Raw genomic sequence first — 6,000 nt, 5'->3', positions numbered from 1 at the left:
CAACTCTCTCACCTTTCTTCACAGGAACATATTTCATCGCCTAACCATTTTTTGTGTCCCTCTTCTGGACCCTCTCCACAGTTCCATTCCTCTTGTGTGCTGGGGCCCCACAGCTGGATGCAATACTTCAGGTGGAATGTCACCAGAATGGAGCAGAGCAGAGGGCCAGAGTCACTTCCCTCAACTTGCTGGCCATGCTTCCTGTTTATGCAGCTTGAGATACATTTGGGACCACTCAGCTCGATGCTGTCTGTAAACATGGTGAGGGAGCACTAGATCCCATTGTCTGTGGCATTGATGAAGATACTAAACACTACTCTTCTCAATAAAGACCTTTGAAGGACAGCCCTCACCGCCAATTTCCATCCGGACATTGGACCTGATTATGAATTACCAGCTCCTGATTTCAGTAAGAGTTGTTTTGTTAGCTAAGAGTGCTCAAATCTCATTTCTAGGTACCCTACAGTTACTTCTGCCTTCCTGAAATTCCAGGTCAACTTGGAGTTTTTGTTGCGCTAATGCAGTTTGGCTCATGAAGTACACTCGTTTCCAACTCTGCAGCTACATGGTGCTCATGGAGCCTCAGCTGAATCAAGTGCCATCCTACTGCCGACCCACCTGAGCCACCAGCGCTGCTCCTCAGGGCATGACTCCTGCTACACCAGCAGTGAGGGCTGTTTCATGGCCTTCTTCAAGCCATCAACTCTGCACTTCTGGCTGTGTCCAGATCAGCAGCCACAGCTTTCATTCATAGCCATACCCCAGATTCTGGCATCTCCAAATTCTGTTCCCCTGTGTCCCAGTCCATTAACCCTGCTCTACTCTTCCTCATCACTCCTGTCTCTACTTTATCCTTATTTACAAATCCCTCTGTATCTGCCTACTGCAACATCCCCTCTGTCTTCCAAGGCTCATTAATGCTCTCTGAGGCAGGCTGAAAGTCTCAGCAGGTTTACCTCTTTGTCTTTAGCTGGCATATTTTCATTCTCTCTCAGGAAGGGAGAGGTGCCAGATCTCCCTGAGCAGCTCTGTTTTTTCCTCCCAAACTCATCCCATCCCAGACTTCTTACAGAAAAGCCACAGTAAACTGCTGAAAACTTAAAGGAAGGATGTCATCCTTACCAGGAGGAGCAAAAGAAGTGCATTATCATGAAATGTCCGCATCAAGTGAAGGAGTCCGCATCAAGCAGCATATGTTCTGACAGAGAATTCTTTCAGATGATGACAGGACATAAAAATGTCTTAATTGGGACTAACACAATGCAATATACTAATTATTTGACAGTGCATAATATCTTTATTTAGAACAATAAAGCATATGTATATAATGTAAATTCCAAATCTGAACTGGTATAAAAAGGGATCTGGGAAAACATCTATCTTTAAGAGGACACATATGTACATACACATCACATTTTATAAACTTTGTTGATTACCTTCAGTCAGAATGTAACTATGCAAAACTGTGCTGACATTTACATTGAAATAAATGAATTTGCCCATAATGCAACCAGCAAACGTCTGTGTCTCTATCACTAAAGAGTCTGAAGTTTCCACGTTCCATTAATTTGATAAAAAAATAACAACATGCCACCATTACTGTAGATCTGCATTTAAGACAGCTGAATCAAATTTATGAATTGCAAAATGTTGGATAATTCTTAAACGTAAATCAAACTCAAAATATCAGTATTTTATGTGTACTGTTAAAATTTCAAATTAATAATTCTGTTTTGTGTACTGAACACTTTCAGCATATTATGTAGAGCAACAGAGAAAACAGAGCTGCTGCAGATGAGAATCTAAAACATGTGCAGGTTGTACACATACTCCATAGTAAAGCACATTTTATATGCTTATAAAATGACCTTGTGATGAAATAAGTACCATTAATTCATTCAAGTAAATACACATCTAAAGTAGAACAGTTACTCATATAAGACTATCTGCTTTTTTATTCTCACAAGGCCACTAGTAATTGCATGCAAAGTTCAACTATTTCAAAGGAAACCTAAAAATGTTACATTTCTCACCAAACCACAGATATCCAAAAGCCAAATTTGGTTGACTTTTATAAGAAAAAATAAAACACCCCTTTTCCCCCCAGTTTTATTCTAAGAGGGAGTGTGTTGATTTTCCAACTATATTAATGTATGGGCTCTGTCTACCCAAAAAGAAGACTGAAAAACTGATCACTCTTTAGTAGTTAAATTTCTTTAGAAGTTGAGAAGCAATTAAAGGTCTATTTCTGCCACCCCATCTCCAACTGAAGAGTACATTACTCTATTTCCATTGATTTCAAAGATGTCTCACAAGTCAGTAGTCTTTCAGAACCTCACTATGTCCAAAGCAAAGATCTCCTCAGTGGACACAGAAAGTTTCCAGTAAATTCACAATGCCACTTCAAAGTGCCATGCCACCTAGTGTATCCATGAATGTCCAGAAGTCTCCTTCTGGGTTGCAAAAGGATTGAGAATACTCAATCAGATCTCTCTTGTGTTCAGATCTCTCAAAATGAGGGCAAAGAATGGGAAAACCATGTGGTCCAACAACAGTTCTGCTACTCCAGGTGTCACACGACTTTTGAACACATTCAAAAAACTGTGTTTGTGATGTGAAGGTCAAAAGTATACATGAGCTTTCTTTCTGTTCCCATTGAATTCAAAATTTACCTTGCTCCATGGAAGAGATTAAAGTGTCTGACATTATTTGAAAGTGACTGGAAAGTGAACATTTTGCCATAGTCAATTTTTATTTCTGTTTCAATTCATAACTGATATTTTCAATAGTATTGAAGATTAAGAAGCCTAAAATTTGAATAGGCTGCTTTTGAATATCAAAGTATAATCTGGGGCACACCAATGTGACCCAAATTAAGTGTTATTGAATATTTGATTTTCTGGAAAGAATGCACTTAAAAATTTTTTTTTTTATCAACAAAGAACATTAATAAATATAAGATTTTTGTTTTACTGAAGCTAAGGAAAAAACCCAAACCATCAAATGCATGAGCTAGCCACAAGAGCACATTTTATGAAGTATTTAAGGTTTTCATACAATGTGTAAGGATAATTGCTTCCATTACTGTGGATACTTTTCCATTCAGTCAAAACCAATACACAGTTATTCTCTGCATTACCAATAAGGTGCAAATTTCCATCAGTTAGGTCATGCTGACATTTCTTTTAGAGTACCTCTTAAAAAAGTTTGAAACTCAAAGTCTGAGGGCCTTGTGAGTCAAGAACTACAGAGATTCAAAGAAGACTCAGCTTTATATTGGGAATTCCATTTTTTGAGGAATGCACTTGCTTTTTAGAAGTGATGAGCAACCCTGGTTATTAAGTGGTGAGTGCTCCAGCATCTTCAGAATAAACGTGAAGGCCTAATTCTGACACTAAGCTTCTTTTGATCTAGTCTAAGAGAAGTTCCTCAGGTGATGCAAACTGCAAAGTTCTGTTATTAATAGAACTATGCTAATTTATACCAGCTGAAGAGGACTTGAAGACCTTTTTTTGACAAACAGATAGTGCAAAAAAGGCCTGAGTATAAATAAAAATCCCGCATGATCAAATCTTTCCATCAGTGAATTTGTGAGAAATTTCAACCTTATTACAATAGGGTCAAAATTCCACGCAGTGTAGCTACATGCTACATCATCAAGTATGGTAAGGTTCTGAGATTTTTTTTCTCTTTACAAGTCTGAAAGACAGTTTTACCAATAATACACACAGACACACAGACACACACACACACAGACACACACGTATATATTAGATGATTCTTTTTATGCATCGTTCTCAGAAAATTGAGCAGAAGATTAAAACTTCCACAAGGACTCTTAAAAAATTTAATAACTATACATTTTAAGGAGAACTCCAAATTTATGCAAAACTTTAAAAGATTTGGTGGTGCTTTTTGGTTTTTTGTTTTGGTTTTTTTTTTTTTTTTTTAGGTTTTCAAGTTATTTAAACTAAAACTCTTGCTGAGCTGGTCAATATCATGTGGTCAATATCATGACAGATGACAGTTTTTCACCTCATGTGAGCCTTTACCTTTACCCTTCTGAATTTCAACCCCTAATACACGTAAATAATTCATACTCATTATCTGGGAAGAGATAAGATGAAAAGATGCACAACTACACTTGTAACTTTTACCATGGTATTTTTAGGATTTACTTGAAAATGCACATCTGTACATCAGTCCTGTTCATATTCCATGGATACTGTAACAGTAATAGATGCAGAAGACAGGTGGGAAACAAAGCCTTTCTCTTTTGTTTCAAAAGAATTAACTTTCAAGAGTGGAGAACGCCAGGATATTAAAGCTTACTAATCACTTAAAACACAATGCAAACATTAATTACAGCTGATGTAAGTAAAAGCTAAATACACTCTCAGGATCTTTCAGATTTTCTATGCTATACATTTACAGATAAGGTATAAATGGCATGCATCTTCAGAATTTAAAATGCATTTCATGGGCTTGTCTTTATTGTGATGTTTGAACGCAATTCAGACTCTTTACTTTGCCTTAGCATGACTGGAAATTTCACCAGTGTTCACATACTCAGCAGTTACACTTAATTCTTCAAAGCTCCATGAGGTACATTCACCTCCTGTTTACTTTGTCTTCATCCAGTATTTGGTTCTCCTGAACAGAGACCACCAACGCTGATGAATTCTTGAGGCTTTCTGTGGTGGGCAACCAGCCACCTGGCACCCGATAGAGACCACGTGTTGCTGTACTCACTGCCTTTGACAGGCATAAACACAGCTCCTTATAAGTCTAAGTCTAGAGCACGAGCTCAGGGCATGACTTTGCTTTCAAGTTTTATATACAATATTGAAGAGTATGTTATCTGTATCCGTTTCTGCGTTTTCTGTCAGTTCAGAGACCTTCATCTGAAGACATCAAGGTAGAGGACACAGAATTTAAATTAAGGATGCAAAAGTATTTATGACTTGCAATGATTACACACTGTTGGAGGCATTTGAAAGATACTTTTTTTGTTCAGGTCATATTTTGTTTGCCAGAGTAAGCTGAAAGTATTAATGCAATTAAAAAACCTCAAATATCACACAGGGTAGATATTCACATAAGATACAGTCCTGCTAAGTGCACACTCTTCTTGTCATTGTTCAATTCAGTGTTGGTTTCACAGTAACAAACACAAATTGTCCTCATTTCTGTATCATGTCTATGGAGTCATGGGCAGCAACAACAGATGCAGACTCAGTCTGTCACTCCAGAAGGAATACGAATGTGCTTAAAGCTGCTTCATTTATGAAGCGAACATGGAACTGTTACCTGCCTGAAGAGAAAAACAGAAATTTTGATTTTGCTGATTAGTTTTCCTTTCTGTATTACTAAAAAATAGATCTTTTCTCAGACATACAACATAGACATTTTTTTCTTATAATTTTGGAAATAAATGTAATGACACTTGCACAGGGATTTCTTTACTCAGAAGGAAAAATGTTCTAAGATGTACTTTCCTGATGCAAGAACACACTTGCCTGCAAAAGCTCATTGATGTCATCTAAGGTAAGGGAACCACTCTCATGTTTTACAGAACTGTTTGGGCATTTTGGTATTGGCAATCTCTGGCAGCAAACTTCCCTTTGAAGTCATCTGGACAAACTGAACTGAGTTTACATCTTTGGAAAAATGGAACAACTTGTCCAATGCAGTGACAACTTTGCTTCTCAATGAGCATATGGTAGAACAAAGCAGTTAAGGATAATGAAAAATCTCTCAAGTTGGAGATAATTCAATCATTTGAACATCTGAGAGTAACTGCTAAAGGATGAACTGCAGACTGAGATTGTCTGTTATACTCTAACACTGCTCTTTCCACTCATGATAAAAAAATAAACAGCCCAGTGCTGTCTGAATTTTCCAGACTCTTACATAGATGCCATGGGTTAAATACAGCACAGTTTCTGTGGTAAGCAGCTTCTTTCCAGAGAAGTGCTGCTCTGCAGAGGACAGCTGGGA

General features: G+C 37.6%; 1 protein-coding gene across 1 annotated transcript in view; it reads right to left on the bottom strand.

Annotated features, from left to right (window-relative positions):
* Positions 1-1,274: 1,274 nt before the first annotated feature.
* Positions 1,275-6,000, bottom strand: part of KITLG (KIT ligand) — a 56,884-nt gene continuing 52,158 nt past the window's right edge. The window contains exon 10 of the mRNA XM_071423309.1: positions 1,275-5,314. The gene's annotated coding sequence lies outside the window, so the exon portion shown is untranslated. The remainder of the gene's footprint in view (positions 5,315-6,000) is intronic.

This window comes from Agelaius tricolor, unplaced genomic scaffold, assembly GCF_023055355.1.
Source record: "Agelaius tricolor isolate 1412-34295 unplaced genomic scaffold, bAgeTri1.0.p SCAF_3, whole genome shotgun sequence".
Taxonomy (NCBI): Eukaryota; Metazoa; Chordata; class Aves; order Passeriformes; family Icteridae; genus Agelaius; species Agelaius tricolor.
The sequence above is the reverse complement of the archived record's forward strand: the minus strand, read 5'-3'. Positions and strand labels throughout refer to the sequence as shown.